The sequence below is a fragment of the Cinclus cinclus genome, chromosome 6 (assembly GCF_963662255.1).
Source record: "Cinclus cinclus chromosome 6, bCinCin1.1, whole genome shotgun sequence".
Lineage (NCBI taxonomy): Eukaryota > Metazoa > Chordata > Aves > Passeriformes > Cinclidae > Cinclus > Cinclus cinclus.
The window spans coordinates 32,612,900-32,634,186 of NC_085051.1; the positions used below are offsets into that span (position 1 = coordinate 32,612,900).

Here is a 21,287-nt window from a genome sequence, read left to right on the forward strand (position 1 = left end):
ATATATATATATGACAGTTTCCTGCAAAGGACCGCAGCAGTTTGTGTCCATCTCTTCCTTTTTTTCACGTGTCATGACATGGAGATAATAACAAACAACTGAAGATATCTACAGGTGAAGGTAACACCTGCACCACCACAGAGCTGTTACAGTCCTCAATATTCTTCACCAGCATAATAGTCTTCACTACTGCTCACCAGCACGTGAAATCACAAAGCATTATAAGCCACATTACAAAACATGTACCTGATATAGGTGTTTTATCTTGACCTCGGGGCACAGGTCTCATGAACTTTTACTTCAGAAAAGTTGGGGTGTATGAATTGTTTCTGCTGTATGTGGTTACTTTAAATGAAAAATGTGCAGTAGTAATGCAGGATATGCCACCAGGGAGACAATACAGTGGGGAATTATCCCCACAGTCCTCTCCAGCAATGTCCCTCCCCATGCGTTCTTGATGCTTGGTCTGTAATAGTTTACTCTGACCCTAACTGTGCACAATAACTTACTTCCAAGAAACAGTCATTTAAGGGGAAGCAAGCTACCTGTAACATGAGTTGTTTCAGCAGAAACACAGTACTTTTTGCTTATACTGGCATGCTTAAAAAAGGGCATAAAGATTCTTGTCTTTATTCACTTAAAATAAGCAAAAAATCCCAGTGTCAGATAAGTCAGAAGGTACTCTGGCATGCATGGTTCACTTCTGTTGTGAATCTCAATAAGAAAAAATTACCTGGCAATGAAGCAATGACTGCTTTAATCAAATTGTTTACTTATAATCTTCAAATACATGAAATGGTATTATTTAAAGGAAGAAGAAAGAGGATGCATGATTCTTATTGCTTGTACCTTCCTTCAAGGTCCAATAGTTACTGCGCCTGCAATTTATATACTGTAAAATATAGAATCACAGAATATTCTGAGCTGGAAGGGACACATATGATGTAAAATTCTGGGAGGTTCTGATCCGATGACCCTCTTGCTTGTCCCAAAGTAAATGAAGAGAAATTTTGTTGTCATTGAGAGACTTTACATAGTGCAAAACCAGGGAAAATCAGACTATTCCTGTGATGACCTAGAACTAGGTCCCTGAAAACTGCTGGTCATGGCACTCAGAATTTGTAGAATCATAAAATTGTTAAGGTTTGAAAAGACGATGAAATTCTATTGTCAACCTAGCACCACCACCATGTTCACCACTAAACCATGTCCTCAAGTGCCACTTCAGCACACTTCCACCTCTTGTTCTTTTGTTGGCCTTTATTGCTTTCACTAGAAACAAAAGTGAATTGACTTTGCTATCCCTCTCCATGGTGTTCACTTCATCAGACAGACGATGGCATCTGTTTTCAAATGAGCCACATGATACAAAGAATCTCAAGTTCATCTGTTAATAGGAAATGTATTTAAAAGAAATCCCTTTTAATAGACTTGGATTAAAACTAAATAGAGCTCAAGTAAAACAAAATGATGCAAAGAAGCTTACATATTTTCTCATCAGAAGTGCAAAAAGTTGTTTTGCCCACTGCCATAATTTTTGAAGTCTACATCAACACTCTTCTTCTTTTTTAAACCAGGGATTCTAATAACTTGTATTGAAACATGATCATGGAGATACCACGTTCTACCATATTCTGGTTTAATTTGTGCTTCGACAACACAAAATGTGGGTTTGCCCACAAACATATTTGAACAAGAACCAGTCATTTCAGGTGTATGGCTTTTATGTGCACACTGTAGAAGCAAATTCCTTCTGTATCTCTATATTCTGCCCTCCCACTTTCAGGGGTCATTTTTTTCCTCTTCTTTCTGATTGCTGAATTGCATTCCTTTTTACTGCCTGCAAAGGTGAAAGATTATTTATTGGGCTTTTTTAAACCCTTTTCTTTCCTCCCCCCTTTCTGAGGGAGGCATTAACCCAGACAGTCATGAGGACATTGTAATTTGTCCATCTACTGCTTGGTAAAAGGTTTATCTTATGGATAAGAAAGTATTTCATATGCCAAAATATTTGCAACTTCAGCTCTAAGTTTTAGTCCAGTTCCTTACCAGTACTTGTCAAAAGTCAATTACCAGCATTTGTTTTGTGCCTTGTTAAAAAACACGAGAATCTTGAAATACACATTATACAGTCAGAATTAGTTGCTATTCTCTTTGGTAGTCCCTTAAGAGAGACAGCTAACTGACTTGGGTCCTGAAATTGAAAATGTCTATTTTTTATTTAGGAATTAAATATACAAAATAAAAAGTACAAGATGAGGACAATATTCTTTTTGTAGAATTTTTAAAAGCAGTAAATCCACACTTACAGGAATAGAAGATAAAGATATTAAGAAAAAAAACCCAGACAACAGTAATCAATTAAACATTCAAAAATAAAGAAAATAAGAGGAGAAAAAAAATTATCCAATTCAAATGGTGAGGTAGAGTACTCTTTTATGTTCCATTTCACATCCTGCAGGAACAATAACATTCTTTTGAGAATCAAAGCTGAAATCTAGACACTTTTAGCTCACAGGAAAATGTGTGTTTTGATTGAGCATTTATATGAGATTAGAATTCTTAAATATCAGTCTAATTATCCACATAAAAAATAATCTCAGAAAGACTTTTGAAAAGTTACATGTGAATAACAGTAACAGAACAAATTGTAAACCAGACTCTAGTAATTGTAGCTAGTGCAATCACTCCCCCAGCCATCATCAGAATTTCAATCAGAGGAAGGTAAATACTGCGCAGTGTAGAGGAATGGATATATTAGTAGCTAGATATTTTTCTGCCCTTTATTGTTAAATTGTCTTAAAGACAATAGAAAATGTATCATGTCAAAATAAGGAAAATGACAGGGAAGAAATAATTATTAGTATTATTAACCAACAGGAAACTGAGCATCAGGTAGACTAGGGCTTTGGTTATTAGTGAAACTGCAGAAATAGCAGGAAATATGGATCTGAAGCATAACAATAGCAGAGTTTTGTTCATTGTTTTAGCTCATTACGGTGATACGTATTCATTGCTGACCACTCTGCTACAGGTTTTGATCATTTCAGTGCTGGATGTTTCCCTGGCTTCAAGGAGATGTGGGTGGAAAACAAGTCAGTTCTAAACTCCACTCACTCCTACTCTTCCTTTATTTACTTGCTTCTGAAAGAGCAAGTCTTATACCTCTCCCTTTTCATAATCAGTCATCATCTAGTATTAATTGGTTTGTACACATTAAGAAAGAGAGTAGGTAACAGACTCAAAAACTAGACACAATTTACTCAAACTGAAAGTTGTCCGCTCCACAGTCTCTCCTTTCTTTGTATTGCCATCAAAGAAGAGTAAAATAAACATCCATCATTCCTTTCCAGGTCTACCACGGTGAGTGTGAGTTTCTGTCCCCAAGGATTTTGCATTATATATTTGCACTATCCACTTCACAAGCAGTTATTTTAGCAGCTGGTGGCATCTCCAATCTATACCCTACTATCCCCTACTCCTGCTGAAGGATGACAACAGTGATTTATTAGGTCTTTCCTTTTTGTAACTACCATGATACTGTAATGAGCAGTATTCACTTCACACTTCTCTTCCTGATAATCTACTGGTATAGATCTGTGGTTTCCTTTTAATGTCTGGTTCATTAGATGGTATAAATGTGTGTAGCATTTTTAGCTGTGGTTGAGGAAAGCAGGGAATGTTGAGGTTAAGGTTTATTATGACTGTCATGTTCAGGAATGGAGAGCTATATACTATTTCTGCTCCGAGTGTCTGCACATAACTCCAATTGACACTGAAGTTATGCATTTGCCTGAAAGCTGTTTATCACTTTGTGAGTACTTTCTAGGGGTGATCAGAACAGAATAGATCTGAGTACCAATTATTTTGAACCTCCTTGAAATTTTCTGTGCCACTTGGTTAAAGACATGATAGCATAGTATCCTTCACTATATTTTACATAGCAACAGGTAATAGTTTTGTCCCTAAAACTGCCAACACTAAAACATTAAGAATATTCAACATATTGTGTCATTTATTATGTAGAGGGCACTATACAGTTGCCCTCCCCTGACACTTGAAATACAAGTGCTTCATGAGGGAATAAACCCCTGAAAGCTTGGTTGCAATTTACTTCTTTACTTCCTGCACACAGTAACAATGATAATTGAATTGAAAAGCATTTTAAAATTCATAAATATATAAGTAGCCATTATCTAGTGGAAAATATATGTCTGACTATAGGACTTGATCCACTACTCAGTTACTCCAATTTTAAACTAATGTAACTCGACGGTAATCAATGAGAGATGTTGTTGTGCAACTGAAGTAGCATAAGGCAAATAACATTTTTAGTACATGTAAAGGTCATTTTGCTTAAAAAGAAGGCTAGCATTTTCATTGTGTGTTTATTTTGGGTACCTTAAACCAAATGCTCAGAAAAAGAGGCACTCAGAATTAAGTGGGTACTTTTAAAACCTGCTTCTGTTATGACTGACAAAAAGCCAAGAGTATTTAGCCAGGTACTTCTATTACAGGGGGAAAAACATGCTGGGTTTTTTTCCTTTTTGTGGGGTAGAAATTTGTTTCTAAAGTAACCAAATGTAGCTGCTCAGTAATCTAATAAGAAAGTGATTTCAGCTGGAATTTGTTTTCCTGGCTAAGACAAAACTTCATAGGTTGGTTAATGGAAAGTGAACAGGATGATCTTTATATGTTCATAAATGCAAACAATTTAAGATCAGAAGGAGACCATTAGAGTCTTCAGTCTGAGCTATTTTCTCTTCAATTTAACTCAAATTATCTCTGCACTGAGCAGACTTGAGCTTGCCTGAAGGTTTGGTTTTTTTTAAAAAAAAAAAGCATACCACCTCTATTTTTCTGAAAATCATTGATTCCTGAAGTGCTAATCATTACACTGTGTATTAGTAAAGCATGTGTGGAAAGCAGAATCAGTAATTCACAATGTTAAGTTTATATAAAGCAAACAATCCCCCCCTGCTGCTTCCCCCCCCACCCCAACTCCTATGCAAACCTAACACCATAACCTAGGGGATGAACATTAGAGAGCACAAGATTCTGGTGTTATTTGCACCCTTCTGATAGCTAAGTTTTTTGTGGAGAGTCTGCTGTGGAATTTCAAAGACAATAAGCAAACTTGCACCAGACAAATGAAGTTGCATTCCTTTACATTTTAGATGTGAGACATAAAACAGATACAGTGCTGTTCAATCCTTTATCAAGGTGACACAACCTCAGAAAGCTTTGATGCTGTCTATTGCAAATCTCATGAGAATTTGAGTAGGAAACAAAATCTGATTAGTTTGTTTGACTTGCCTTTCTAACTACATATATTCAGAAAAGATTTCTGTACAATTCTCTTCCCCTCTCTTTATTGTGTGGTTTGCTTTGTTTGCTTGAATTTAAAACTGCCATTACGTGAAAGTGTTGCAAGTATAAATAATTTAGAAGATAACTCTGTGGGGATACTAATAATAAGTCTCTGCTTTTTCTAATAGCTACTCATTATGGTTCTGAGAACTAGTATTCAAGTTACACAACATCACCGTGTCACATATATTGTGGATGTTGACAATAAAATAATTTTGACATTTTTTTAATTAAGTGTATTTTCCTTCTTTAAAATGCCCCTTTTGTTTGCAACTGATTTAAATTCTCTAAAAATACCCAAAGGCTTCTTGAGTACAGAGATTGATGGACAGACAGATACATCCATCTGGTTTTATCTCTCTTAAGTATGTGGATGTAATACTTTTCCCCAATAAGAAGCCACAATGATACTATTATCTAGCAATGAACAATTACTTCTAAAGGAAATCTAATCAGTTAATAGAAGTTAAGAAAGACAAATGTACAAAGGTAATAAGTGGTGCAAACTCAAACAGTCATACTCTGTTCGCTCTCATTTAAAGAAAAGCTTTTAATTGGACTTCTCTTACTTTTACCCCACCATTTCATAAATTACTTTGCCAACCCTTCACAGCAAAATAGCAATTTTACATAGGCCAACATTGAGCTCAGGTTTTATGCACTTGGTATGCACTTGGTGGTAATGATAGTGTAGATGGCCTTTCAGACTTAAGTCCAACTACTGAGTCTTTTTTCTTATTTTTATACTTTTATATGGTCTCCAGTGAGAGACAATGACAACATAGCAAAAGGTAACATCAGTCTGAATAACTGTTGCTTAGAGAAATCAAGCTCCTTATCATGCTAACCTCATTCTGGGATCTTTTGAAAAGTCATAGGGCAGGCACTGTTTAAAGAAGTCATAAGCTATTGCCTACTTCATGCTCCACACACAGCAAGCAGAGAGGATTAAACAACTGATGGCCTGTACAGGCCATCCTCTCACAGAGACGCACACCGTTTCAGGACTTGGTTCTCTGGACTATATTATGGAGAAAGTTATTGATTATAGATAATCATAAACTGTTCAAAGTTACATTTTGGGTTTGTGGTTTGTTTGGGGGATTTTTAAACAAATATTGCAGAGGTTTATCAGAACCATATTCACATCTTCTGTTCCAAAGTGTAGCTGTGTTGTGATGAGTCTCAGAACAAATTATTTAGATGTGAAAGGATACATAGTCCATTCAAACAAAACAGAACTCAAGAACTGGGAGAAAGTGTCACTTCAAAATACTGTGGAAAGCTTCACACTAATGGCTATTAGAGTTAAAATTACTGATGAGATATAATAAGCCACAGCTGCAGCTACTGCCGATTGCTTGGTTAACAAGAGTATTGTCTAAATGTTCATGTTTTAGTATCGTTTTATATATATGGGTTTATAACCTGCCAAACAAAATTGACAGTGAACCCAGAGCAACATGAATCTATCAGACATTCTTAAATATGAGTTTTACTTCTCAATACTCCTCACACATTTATACCCACTGTCCCAAACTCACACGTTTCCTAGTGTTCCTATTCCTTTTCTCACACTTCCAGGGTTCCACCCCTCTTGCTATTTCCACTTCAACAAAAGTGTCTCTTTTGCTTTTGCTTTCATCTCTTCCCACCTTAACAATTGTAGTCCCCTTCTCCCAGGACTCAGTTCTTCATCCCCCCCCCCCCCCCCCTTAATGTAAATGCTGGTGTTTCACACACACATCAGAAAAAAAGAAATAACAACCTCCCACTTTGGGCACTTCAGCAACCTTCCTCCCTCCTTTTCTGGATCAACTTCAAAATTGTCTTCTTTAAAAAAATGTTGAAACATACTTAAGCATAGATGTCCTTCCCTGCCACACCCCCCGCCCCCCCCCAATTCTCCTCTCTTCTCTCTTTGTCTAGTGCTGTCCTCCCCTCAGTTCAGCAATCTCAGTTGAAAAATACTTCCTTTCTACCACAGCTCCTATCTAAAGAGCCTTTCTGTATCATTGGCTAGCCATATATTTTCTCCTTTGCCTGTACATACCTCTTAATTTCTCTCCATGGAAACTGGTTTGGGACAGTGTTCGTGAGGAAGATTAATACTGCATGGCATGCTTAGGCAGTTATTATAGGTCTGTGCTGTACTGGAAAAAAACAGAGCATGATCTTGATGGCACTTGGAATAAATTTGGCAGAAGGATTAAATGGGGGGGTTTTGGTCTGGATGCAAAACATGCCCAAAAAGATTTTCTCTTTCCAGTTTTTATCTTTTTTTACTACACTTGAAAATGAAGTGTAAGTGTCCATCTTAGCTGCATATCTTTGCATCAGATTTGTCGTAGCAACCAGGTATGTGGAACTGTGAAATTTGTGGAATTTCACATTATGATGTTTTCATATTTGTTCTTTTATATACTCTAGTTTCTTGAACTAGTTTTTACTGGGAGCACATGTTATCAGGCATCAAAAATCAGGCAGCTAACTGGACCACTCATCTCAGCAAAACTGATTGGCGGTTAGAGATCATACATAAAATACAGCTGGATTTTTCAACTCAGGCCTCTGTCAAAACCCTTTTAGAGTGCTAAATTTTTCTTTTCATTTTGACCACTTTATTTGTTTTTATTTATTTCACTGACTCATAGAGCTAATGCACTTCCTGAAACATCTCTGAGAACTCAGGTGAGACATCACAGGCTGTCTAAGGCTAGAATTTACTAGGATTAAAACATATGTGGCATTACTAGGGCCTGCTAAACTTCTTGTGATTTATAAAGACATAAAGCATAGCTTTTATGATTATAATGATGCTAAAAATTTTGTGGATGATAATACAGTCACACTGGAAAGACTATAACGACTGGGGAAGAATCACAAAAAGGAAATGGAAATTTAATTCTCTTTTACTAGTCAATCTGAATGGGTGTCTGCATTTGTAAGTTTTCTTCAGTTTGGACAATGAATTCAAATAAAACATTGTTTTTGTTCCATTTATAGTTCATTTCTTATCAAATTGATTTTTAAGATCTTATGCACAAAAATAAGATGCTGAACTACCTTGTTTGAAGATGCTGCCTATGAATTTGGTGCATTTTTTTTCTCTTTTCACTGTTTTTTTTTTTTTTTTTTTTTTGTTTACATAATATTTCTATTGACCTTAAATTTTGTGTTTCTTTCAAAGGCTGGTTAAAGATGCTGTAAAACTTGGCCTAAACTTCTTATGAAAGTGTTATTATAATGTTAGCTTATGAACTAATTAAGCCACAATAAAAGATCTGTGTAGCATATTTTATAAAACATGTCCTCATTAATATATCTGTAGTTTTAGATATGTATCACATTTAAGTTGCATATGAGTGTCAAGCACAAACCCTGCAATCTTTAGTTTAATTTAATCTTTTGCTTTTGCAACCTCTGAGTTTTCCAGCATCATCTAGTTGCTATTGAGTCCCAAGAAGCTTAAGAACACATACATATGCTCTACACATACTTTTTTTGCGCTGGTGAGCATGCACAGAACTGCTCAGAATGGAATATAACTGAGAAATCTAGAACTGTAACCCTAGCAGTACCTAAAGTGAGATATTGCTCTGTGCATGGTTATTTCATTATATAAAGGCCACCTGGGACACAGTAGAAAACAAATACATATACAGTGACAAATAGGCAGGAACCTGTTCCACAGTGACACAACTTTCAATACAAAATCAGCCTTGCCTCAAGGGCCAAACTCGGCCAAAGCTTGTGTCATACATCAGCCATACCAAGGTTTACACAAAAGAGTCAAATGGGGTAGAGGGAGTGCTATCCTCGATAGCTCACTGGCTAGAAAATTCCTTGTTAAATAGAATATATGTTTGCAGATCTTCTCTTAGTATTATTTAAATCAATGTCTTAACCATTCCAATTGAGTTTAGTTTCTCAATCAATGGGATATTGAACATAATGGTGCATCTTTACTTTTCTTCACTATCATGCCTTTCTTGTTCCCCTGATTTCCAGTTCTTTTGTGTGTGTAACGACTAGTCACTAGAACAAAATTAATTAGGAGCATGAGCTTGACTGTACAGCCTCTTCGTTAAGGCTCCAACTTCAGATGTGTGAAAGTTAAGGGCTAGTTAATTATGGCTGTAAAATTGCTTAATTTGGGTGGAACATCTTCAGAACATGAACTGAAAGGGCTTTGTTTACTGTACTGACTCTGTGGGTGATTCAGATATTCTTTTAGAATGTGATGGACCCATGCTCATGTCTGTGTTCCAAATAAAGCAGGATGGGGAGCTAAAACTTATCTCCTTCTTTCCAGATAAACAGTCAAATAATTATGGTGTCAGCTAAAAAGGAGAGATGTTTATCTCTGTTATTATAAGGATGAATAGGCTTGTCCCAAGATGTCTGTCTGTCTAAAAGGATCCATAGGAATCCTGATTGGACATAAGTGTCTAGCTCAGAGACAGAGCACGGTTACTGCAGAAAGTGACTGACTGTTAGGAAACACAAATACACAGCAGCAAAAATGATGGTGAGATGGGATCTTAAAAAGTAGAGATCTACATGCCTAAAGAATTTAGGCATTTTCAGTGTTAAGTGACAGCTTTTATTTATTTTTTTTTAACTAGAAAAATGTAGTTAGGTATCTAAGTCCACCTTCTGGTGATTCCTGGAACATCTAACCAGAGACAGAAAATTCCTTGAGAACAGATCACCTACAATTTAGGCACTAATGTCAACACCCATTGGCTAGTACTGCCTTCTAACTCAGAAATTCACTGAACATTTGGGATTAGCTTTACAGAGCCTATGATGATTTTGATAATAGAACTTTATAATTTTTAACATTTCCCTTATATATCTGAGTGCTTTACTAGAGCAGAATGAAGTGACGAACACTGTTGGATACATCCGTGCCATTATCAGTTTTGTGGGCTCATATGCAGGTTTATACACATATTCTTAGATGCCTTTACCCCTACGCAGTGTAGGAACAATTAGTGAAATTCTGAAAATTAAGTCTCAACATCCTATCAGTCAGAGCAGTCAGAGTTAATATCAAAATCCATCAGCAACCAGTTATTAAAATTATGTAAGATCACACACAGTTTCCAAACTGCTCTCATAAAGAAATAAAGGTAAATATTAGATAGTTTATATAGATTGGGTTTCATTTCATGACAAATATCTCAATTGTATGCAAAATATGGGAGAGTGGAACACATTACAGAACTAGCCAGTTTTGATTGAAGAAATGCGTTTCAAGTTTCTTTCTGTGGTAGGGTTTAATTTTCACATGAGCTATTTAAGTGGCAATGATTGCATTAAAAAAAACATCTCCATACCCATCCTTTAACAGAAGAAAGAAAATTACATTGAAAAACATCTCTTTAGCTGGGAAAGCCAACAACTGAATCATGGTGCACAGACTTCTCCAATGCTCTGCTCTGCTCTGCCCATAAGCCACCTGAGTACTGAAATTAGGAGAACCCAGCCTTTCAAATGTTTTCGAAAGAGTAAACCCTCAAGGTTTCAGTCCTTGCTTGTTCAGAAGACAGAAGCTTGTTCAAAACAGCAGAGACAAGAAATGTTATAACATTCATATATATGTCCTCAATCACAGAATATCTGGCCATCTAGGACCCTTGCAGAGCACCAGCAAGCTTTATCACTGACTTGCCAGCTGTACTTTGCAGTTATCTCTGGGGAGAGAGCAAGGTAGGCTAGGGAGCAAGACTGAGCCCTGGAGAGATGAAGGTCAGAAAATATGAGAGCCTGGGATATGGAGTGATAGGCTGAGGTAACGGCCCCACAGAGATTTTCAATTTTTCCATGCCTAACCAGTTTGGCTGACAACTAAGACACAGGCATCCATGAAACATGCTCATATGGAACAAACTCTCAAAAATGTTTTTAGAAAATTTCCGCCTGATTCATGTGGAATACAGAGAACATAAAATGGGAGAAGACATAGCAAAAGTTTCACCAGTATGACACTGGGAAGATCAGTGTATTTACCTTTTCATTTTAGCGTACTTAATATACTTGTCCCACACTTGCTCTGCTACCAGCTCATCGCTGTGAAGCATGTATTCCATAACATGGCAGGCTGCAGCCTCATGGTGTGTGTGTGGTGTTGACACATCTTTAGCTACTAATACATTAGATGCTCTGGTTTGATGAAGTCTTGCCACTAGTATTGTAAAAATTAAAGGGAAAACATTTAACATCTGCATCTACAGAAAGAGAGATTTACATCAGCAGAATCTCCAGTACCCAGACAGTGCAAAGAGCAAAACACAAGGGATATCAGCATGTAGATATGACTTACAGAGAGGTTATTAGGTATATTCAGGTAAGAGCTATAACTGGGGAAAGGGGGAGATGTATTTATATATAGTGTATTATTTATGCCCATTGCTTCTAATTGCCTAACTAGTTCTCTTTCCTCTCACGTATTCTTTAGTACCCACCAACCAGAGAAAGATGTCTACAGCTAAATATCTGCCAATTATAATGGACTTTTGCTTAATATTCTATTGTTCCACTGACAGCACAGTTTTTAATATATCATTTTATACTATCCTGTACATCATTGTTTTCCTGCCTCCCTTAGGGCTCTGGCTGTAATAGTTCTTATTTATTTCCACAAGCTAACATATATGCAAAAGATCTTGTAGTCATGATGTCGCCCCCACCACCCTCACCTCTTCCCATCTTTGTTTTTATAATCTTTTTTTGTCTGTTTTTAAAGTTACAGTATAAAGAAATGTGAATACAGCATGAGCATGGACACAAATCAGGGCCAAACTGTTTCTGCTCTTCAGCAGCATTATACTGCAGCCTTTTATTGTGCCCTGTAGGTTTGGATTTTTAGCTAATAAACGTGAAAACAGATCATAAGGGAAATAAAGGAAAACTCTTGCTATACCAATGGGTGAGGCAGGAGTTTACCAGTGTGTGAGGTAACAGATCACCTCACAGAATCTGCTCAGCACCTTGTAAGAGAACAAATAGAGTATTGACTCTAGGCTGGCAGTATTGCAGTCTGGTTAGTTGCATCAAATGCTATTTCTTACTGAGTTCTTGTTTTGCCAAATGCTTTCTTTTAAGGAGAATCTACAGGAGTATAAGCTGGAGGTACTTGAAACTGCATCACTATGCCTGAAACAGAACAGATATCTTTACAATCCTGGTTTTCAAACTTTCAGCAGTGTGTTTCTATAAATATATTTTAGCTGTGTTTTTTGTTTGTTGTTTGTTTTTTTTTTTTTAAGTGGGCTCTTTGGATCCAATTTCTTGACATTCCCTGGTTGACAGGTAGAAAAATACACATTTTTTTTCCTTCAGATTTTAATAACAATGAAAACGTGTATGCAAGCTTCACGGTCAAGACAGGACAGTGGGTACAAAAAGTAGTTATCTTAAGGCAAAATTTACTGTTAGGGAAAATGGAACATTCCTTCTGAACTCACGAACTGGTAGTGCATGTGCAGGTTGGTTGTAGATGGTTGCTACAATAAGGCTTCTTTCATACAGGTGTGTTTATGCCCCAGGCTTGCTGGCCACAGTCCATTCCATTTACAGAAGCTGAATTAAACAATAACTACCGCATTGCAAAAAGAAGAACGAAAAAAAAAAGGTGAGCGTCAAAGGAGATGCCTGAAAGCTTTGTTAGGGCCAAGAAAAACCCTGTTGCAGTTGTCAGAGCTTGTTGATGTTGCAGAGAATGGCACTTTTTTTTTTTCTGCTGGATTTTGTGGTTCTGCCTTAGGAAAGAAAGTAAAATAGAACGGAAGAACAAAGTCCTACTCTATAAATCAGCAGCTGCTCCTTGCCAGATCAAAGGAGTGACATTTTTGCTCCTGGACTACTTGTCCACTTTAGGTGCTTGACAGACAGCTAACAGCTGGCCTGTTACATAGTACAGGAGAGTTGGGCTACATCTTCTTCAGAGTAGATGACAAGCTAATCAGAGATACCCATAGCACAGGACATGTGAGTTCACCTTGATCTCTTCAAACATACCCACTACATAATTGCTAAACACCTTCATACATTTTTGGCAAGTTACTACTTAGGTAGTTTCCACTGAAAAGTAAAAGGGAGAATTACTGCCTTAATCTTATTTGATCAGGGAAGTTAAACAGATGTTAAATTTGTTGACAACTCTCCTTTTTGGTCAATTTCGAATTGATTTTAAAAAACCAATATGCTAAATATTTATGTTAAAAACAGGCGTAAAATACTTGAATGTGATATTATTCAAAAACTACACTTTGTTTGGGTTTTTTAAAAGTTACCTAAAACGAGGTCTCTCAGCTCCCGATTGCATTTTCAAGACTGTTGGACCCGAACTAGTTCTGAAAATATTATCCTCGGAGTTTAAGATGACAAATTAACACATTTTTAAAGGCATGAGTTACTTAAGATTTTAGAGGATATTTGTTGTCTACCTTTAACATTAATTTCTTAGTGCTATCAAATCAAAGTGCATGCCAAACTAGCTAAAATTGTATTTAGCATTTCCACAGGACATATGTATACAAACATGGAATTTTAATGTCAGTAGTAAAAAATTCAAAGTGATTCCGTTTCTAGTTGATTCTCATCTGCAATAAATCAAGTACAGGATGAGGTTAAATGCTATGGCTTGTGTCTATTGACTTTACATTTTATCTGTAAGATATGAATAGCTAAGGAGGTATGTCTGTTTTTCTCCTCCCTTCCTTTGAAGTGTCTTTAAAAGATCATTTTTACGGTGCGTGGTAAAAAAACATACACGAGCAACCTGATGGCCCTGTCAAGAGAGGAGCAGCCTCCTCCGGCGTGTGCTCTGTGGTTTCAGGTGGCACGCACCAAAAGGCGCTTGTTTCCCATCAGGCGCCAAGGCGGAATACGGGATGCCACTTTCGCATGGGGTTTGCTTGGGATCTCGTCAGACAGGCTGTGCCTACCAGGGCAGTGGCGGGTGTGGAGCCGAGCCGAGCCGAGCCGAGCCGGCCCCGGCTCCGCGGGGCAGCGACACCCCCGGCCCGGCCGCGGTGCTCTGGCCCCACCTCATGGCGCCCTGCTGCACAGCGGGAGGCCTCCCTTGGGGCCGCCCGGCCCGCACCTCGAGGCCGGCCCGGGCCTGCGGCCGGGAGCGATCGCTCTTCCCTGGACGGCGCCGCTGCTGCCGACCCCATGGAACGGCTGGATGCGGCCTTGGCGGGCCGTGAGGGCCGCGGGCCGGCGGGTACCGGGTTCCTCGCCTGCCGGGGAAGGCCCCGGCACAAACCCCTGCCCCGGGGCCAAGGCAGGGCTCCCCGGGCTGTGCTGCAGCGCAGGTGCTCCCCGTGACCGCCACCGGGGCTTTCCTCGGCACGGCCAAGTCGTTCTGGACTGATCTGGTAACCGGCAGTTACGCGTTTAACGAGGCCGATTTTCCTCTGAGGTGAATAGAGGCCCGGCTTGCCAATTTTCATGATTTTATCACAAGGCTCAAGTTATTTCACGTTAATTCGAAGTCCCGCCTCCAGGAGACGATGGCTATGTGAGAATCTTTCAAGTAAGTTTCTAGATTTTGTGGCTGAGAAGAGCATTTAAAAAATGTGGTGCAACGACTGAAAAACTCACAAAGTAAACAGTGGGAAGAGTGCTGTTTAAATTTCTGATTTTTTTAGGACAGTCTCACAGTTACAGGACGAGCAAAGTCATGATTTCCAACAATTGGCAGCTCCAAATGGCACGAGGTATTTTTAGGAGGTCCAACATAAACATAGAAGATGCAGCACAAGTCTTTGGGATGGTTAGCACCTACCTCAGGCTGCCTCAGGCACCCAGATAAGTTGTTCTCTGTCATCTTCTGGAGTCTTCACCAAACGTGGATGGTGACTTAGGTCCTTTGAATCACACCTTTGACAGATGTGAGATGTCTGAATAAGCTTTAGAAAGTCGGTGTAAAAAGCCCTTAACCCCCTTTCTCTGACAAGGTTGTCCAAAATTAGGTGAAGCTTTGCCAGGGAAAGAAACAGCCTGTCCCTCCCGCTTCCTCTCAAAAGCTATCGCATAACTGACTCCATTTCTCAATGTTCATGACTTAGGAAAGCCTTGTTTAGATGGCTTATTTCCAGGTGACTAACTCAGCTTTTTTAATTTCCTATAAGGAATGCTGCAAATATGAGTTGGTAACCAGGTGTGGCATAGATTCAGTGAAGCATAAAGAAGGGCTTTTTCAACTATTTTTGTAGATACACATACTGCCTAAACCTAATTCTGTCAGTTTAGAATACATAGGAGGGAGAAGTTAAATAAACTAAGATAAATAGATTTTACTTGTTCAGATAAAAATTTAGGTGATAGCCAAAGACTGCTGTAAAGACAGGGGGTGAATATTCATAAAAGTGTTTCTGCAAATCAGTAGCTTTTCTAATGCATTCTTTTAGACTGCTCTGAGGAGCTCACGACTTTTAAAATTCTTTTTTCTGCTTGGAAAAGAAGTAATTTTCTAGGTTACTTTGGAAAACATATTTTGTGACTCTTTCATTGGTTATTTTCCCTTCAAAATTAGGGCGTTCTTGGGCAACAAGGGATCAGTGTAGCATGTGCACTTGAGCTAAACACTGACATGTTCATAGTCCAAATACTGAAATATCATTTAGGCAAGGATTTATTTCCCCATCCAAGGTGAAAACATTTGGATTACTTTTTAGAATGCATTCTTAGACTCTTACTCAGCAAAAACATTGAAGCAGGTGCTTAGACCCCATTTATTCTTCTAACTCAGCTCCCATTTATGTAGGTTTAATAAGAGTTGAACTTCTCATCTGCATTTGGCAGGTTTTTGAAAAATCTTGCAAGACTGTTCCCCTTGGCACCTAAAAATTTTTTTACATTAATTTTTTTATTCAGATGTCAGATAGCAAACACTTCTAACCCCAAATTAATGCTGCTATTGTTACTTGTATTTTTTCCATTATTTCTGTGACTCTTTGACAATGTTCACTCACTACTTCTGTCCTTTTCAAGTCTAAGAGCAGAAGTGTGTTCGGCTAAAACTGAGTCAAAACTTTACTTGTCATTAATCCTTTTAAAGAACTGATTGTGAATTCATCTCACAAATTTGTTTATTTCTCTGGTTTTCACATAAAGAATTGAGAACCTCCTTATGCAATGGCTGGTTTGTTAAATAAATTCAGTATTTTAGCACCTTATTTTCTGGGATGGATATTTTAAGTGGAAATCCAGATTGAAGACTGACACTGGCATTTTGCATTGTACGTGGTGGTTCCATGTGGTTCCTCAGTTTCTCATGGGGAGCAGTCTCCACTGCTGGGGCAGGAATGGTTCCATTTGGCACCAGTTCATCTCAGAGAAGCTATTAGACATACACGCAAGTGATGGGAGTTAAATATCACTCTCTGCTTGAGTTCAGGTTAGGCCCTCGGTTGGGAACAAGTTACAGTTTCCTAACTATACATGTACTTCATCCTCCTGAAACAAGACCTGTTGTGACCCTACATACTTAAAGTGAATTTTCCATGATAGCCGTAAAGTAAAGCTGGAGATGTTTCTAATTGTGATTGCTAATCAGTAGAGTCACTAACAGTTCATTTTAAGAACTAATCTTAAGCAGATTCAGTTATGGTGTGGTCACAGTGTTTCAAAATATACGTACAGTAAATATAAAAAAGACAGGGGAAACAACAAAAAATCATTTTTGAGTGTGCCAGATTTGAAGAAGCAGATTAAGAGACCACTATTTGCTATTTATTTCTTTGCACTTTGCAGAAATACGTCTCTATGATTTTATCAGAGCATTATTTTATTATAGAATAAAATGTATTATGCAAATATAAGTTTGACATCATTTGATATGACTTGAGATAAAATACGATAAATATATAAAGAAGATTAATTACAGGGCTTCCTATAAAGTACAGAATGCATATTTATTTTGGACAAAGAAAGCCAAGTCTCGATTTGAAGAGATGTGATTAAATGCATATATTTAGATTATATTGTCATGCTAATTATCAATGGTAGGACCAATTAGGACTAGTGCTTCCAAATCACCAGACTACATTGCATATTCACTAGTGCACCTTTACTGCTCTACTGGGTTTTGCTGTAAGCAGATAAAAGTGAAATCACCTCCTTTTAAAAACGTCCATATTGTACATTTTGAGCCAGATCTTGTTCATTTGTGCTTTCATAAACTGTCCCGCAAAAGTAGCCAGAACTATTTGTGTGAGAAAGACAGACTCTGGCTATAGGAAATAGATGTGGCTGCTTTAGTCAGCAATTAGAGAAAAAATACAAGATGCAAAAAACCTTTTGATTCAAATGGCTATTGTATGAATCAGCAAGGTTGGTAATCTGTCATTTGCAAAATGCTGGGAGTGAGTTTTTTATTGAGCCTGCTATGTCAATGACGTGTATTTCTCAACATTACACACCTCATTTATCATTCTGGAATGAGGACCAAGTACCATATGAATGCAGAGTTTGTGAAGGTACTGCCTCACAGCCCCGGAGGCTGATGACCCCTCTTTATCTACGCAGCAGGTAAGGCACAAACAGTGGCAATGTGAGCTCTCTTTGCAGTCCCCTGCCAGTGTGCCTGACTGTTAAGCTGGGGGAACAAAGGAAAGATAGCATATGGATAGCAGATTGTAGGAGCGCTGAAAGAGGACTGAGGAAATCTATGTTGGGTGTGTGGCTCTGCCAAAGATCTCTTGTATGACTTTGGCCTTGTCACTTAATCTCCTTCTGTCTCTGTTCCCCTCCACGAACAGGGAGAAGGCGTCTCTCCTCTCCCTCAGGCTTTGCCTGGAAATCTGTTCAGACTGAGTTCTCTTGGACAGTGTGCTTGTGAAGCATGGGGTGGAGTAAGACTGAGCTTCATTGGGTCCTCTTAACTGCTGCTATCATCCAAATAATAGGCATTACTATTAAGAGCAGAGTAACAAAGAAGTCCATGTCTTTTTGATAGATTTTACTCATCTTTTCAGGCCATTCAATCTTTGGCCTCTGGGTGAAGGGTAAGCAATTAGTGTCAGGAGCAGAGCTGTGAATTCTTCTTTTATAGGGTTCCAAATAATGCTGAAAACAGTGGCATTGGTGTTCTCTTTTTTCACCTGTCTCTTAATGCCTTTTGAAGACATTTGGGCCTAAATAACATCAGATTGTTTTTGCAACACAAACTGAAGTGCTGTGCAAAAGGCTGTATTTTGCTTTACTTTGGCCCTGGATATGGCTCTCCGAGGGATTCAAAAACATCCCTCAAAAAATGTAAAGGCTAGGGCAGGGACTCTCTTTCTATGTCTCTATTATGTACTGTGCATATTTATGGGGCAGTATAAGGAATAAATAATAATGCACAAACACTGTATTCTATGCCCTTGTCTACCAATTGTGCTGATGCATTACATGATGTTGCTACTGCTAGTGAAACTAGGATTCGATTTTTAGCTTCACCTGAAATGTATGTCTGTTTTGCACCTGCAGTCTTGCAAATATAAATAATTTCAGGTGTCATTTTTCAGACATACCCACTGGTGGGTATAACTGATGCTGTGTATGAACAAGATTTTTCAGAGGAACCATAGAAATGGAATTTCAAAATTACCTGGATGCCTAAAGCCTGTTCTCCTGTATCTTTCCAAGTATATATCAGTGTATCTTCTCTCTAGATGAAGTTGTTGCTGGTCTAGAGGACTTTGCTTGCACCTGCTGTTATGCAGATTTTCAAAAGAAAAATGGAGAAATAAGGAAATCAGAAATCAAACCCAAGAGCTATTTTTCACAAGTTTTAACTGGACTAATTGTATAAATTTTTTTTCCAATTTATTTCGGTAGGAAAACAAATATGGAGGACTCGCTTTTAGTGCTTGAACTCCCCTTTCCAAAACAACTAGCGAATTGCCTCGAGGTTGAGTTTGCAGTGAAAGACTGGCTTTTATACACATCAGTGGGATAAAATAAGGCCACTCTCCTCTGGGAGTGAATGGCTGGGCAAGATGGAGTTTTCAACACCCCAAAGGCTTGGTCTGTGGAGACTGTCGAATATGTAAGGCTGGAGCACAGTGTCCCCAATCTCTGTGCTCAGAGGTAAAGCAGATGTTACCTGAAACCCTTAAGGATGTAGAATTTTCTTAATGCTCTGCCTTGTGTGAGCCCATTGAAAGAACACTTCAGAGGGTACCCATTTCTTACTAATGTAAACTTTCTGAGGAGTATCCAAAGATATGACCTCTGGGTGAACCTTTAACCTTCCCCTTAATTATTTGTTTGAAGACAGTGTGGAGTTCTCCTGCTGGGAGCCAAGGCCCATAATGCTTAGCAGCCCTGTGAGCAGGGGTGTGTGTGCAGGGAAGTGGAGAGGGACATAAATAAGGGGACCACCAGATGTAAATAATAAAAGTGGTTGGGGTTTAAAAAAAAAAAAGAAAGAGCAATTTGGTTTTCCTGAAGAGTGGCCTGATTGAAGAAAAGGGGTTAGTAAGATGGAAAGTGTGTGCGTGTGGGGGGGGGGTGTTTCTGTGATTTTTTACAGGCCTAAATAAGAGTTCATTCCATTCTTTAAAACCTTACCATCTGTATACACCATTAGAAGCTCATAGGAGAAGAGAAAACAGCCTTATCAGGCTTTCCTGTTAATCTCTATTGGCCTTAACTTTAGCTGATAAAAGGCGTGCTGGATGGAGGAGGTTCAGGTCAGGCTCCATTTGGTCAGCGCAGCAACGTTGCTGGAAAGTAACTCAGCAAATAAGTCCTATCGGGGACCTTTGTCTCTGAGGGCGGAAACACACTTCAAAATCACAGAACTGGCAGTGATACCTTCGCTGTGCCACAGTCAGAAGGGAATAAACAAATACATTGACTGTGTCTGAGTTTTTAATAGCTGAAGTCATGACTAATTCTGAGGCAGGATGACATTTCTGACAACTGAATGATACTTTTCCTAAAGAATGTCTTTTGGATGTAAATAGAAAGATGCAAAAGAGTCCTTTAGCATCACTTGTAGCATTTATGCATCTGTCTAATGAAATTTCCACCACTGTGATTACAGAAGGTGCAATCGAAGAAGGTGTGCCACCGACCTTTATTATCTGCGAAGGAATTTAACCAGAGGGTGGGAGGGAGTGAGGGAAGCGTGACAAAAGGCCTTGCGGAGTTGATGCTGTATAAAGGCTAGCAATTTACTAAATGAGCAGATGAACTTAGTTTTCAGTTAACTGACTGAAAGACTTTGCTAGGCGTTGGATCGGGCCCAATGGCAATTATTGGAGGCTGTTTTGGATGATGGGCATGTTAGTATTTCTGAAGAGGATTAAACGCTAGTATTCGACTTCATTAGCACTCCTTAAGGGTCACCAGGCGAAAGCCTGAGCTGTGAAATAGCACACAAAACCTGCACGAAGGCTCCGAAGTGTTCTCAAACACAAAGAGAAGGGACAAAAACAAGTGTGGCTCCCGAGTGATAGAAAATTGCCCTGTTTTCAAAGATATTTTGTGAATAGGCAAGTTTTGAAATTATTTTAGGGAAATTAATTTAGCTTAGCTTATGCTGATGTGGATTGCTGCGCATTAAGCTAATAAGAAATATGCAAGCACTTATTTTTGGATTACTAGCAAAATTAAATCCAGGCTCCGCAGCCAACTAACTGCCTTTACCAGTGCTCAAAAGCTTCGGCAACCACCCCAGTTTGAGATTAAAAAAAAAAAAAAAAAAAAAAAAAGGTTATTTTGGGCCTAATATTAACCACATGTACCTGTGACTGAGGGTTTCTAACGAGTTGAAAGGTGCCTGAGTTGAGGGCAGGCGGGCGCTCGCCTTGCTCGGGGTGTCCCCGCTTGGACACAGAGGTGGCCCCCAGCTGGCACTGACCTCCAAACGACCCTCGCCTTTACAGGCTCCAACTGCAGGAGTT

At 38.6% G+C, this 21,287-nt stretch overlaps 1 protein-coding gene across 12 annotated transcripts in view; it reads left to right on the top strand.

Annotated features, from left to right (window-relative positions):
• Nucleotides 1–21,287, top strand: part of MEIS2 (Meis homeobox 2) — a 172,312-nt gene that overhangs the window by 144,078 nt on the left and 6,947 nt on the right. The window lies entirely within an intron of this gene.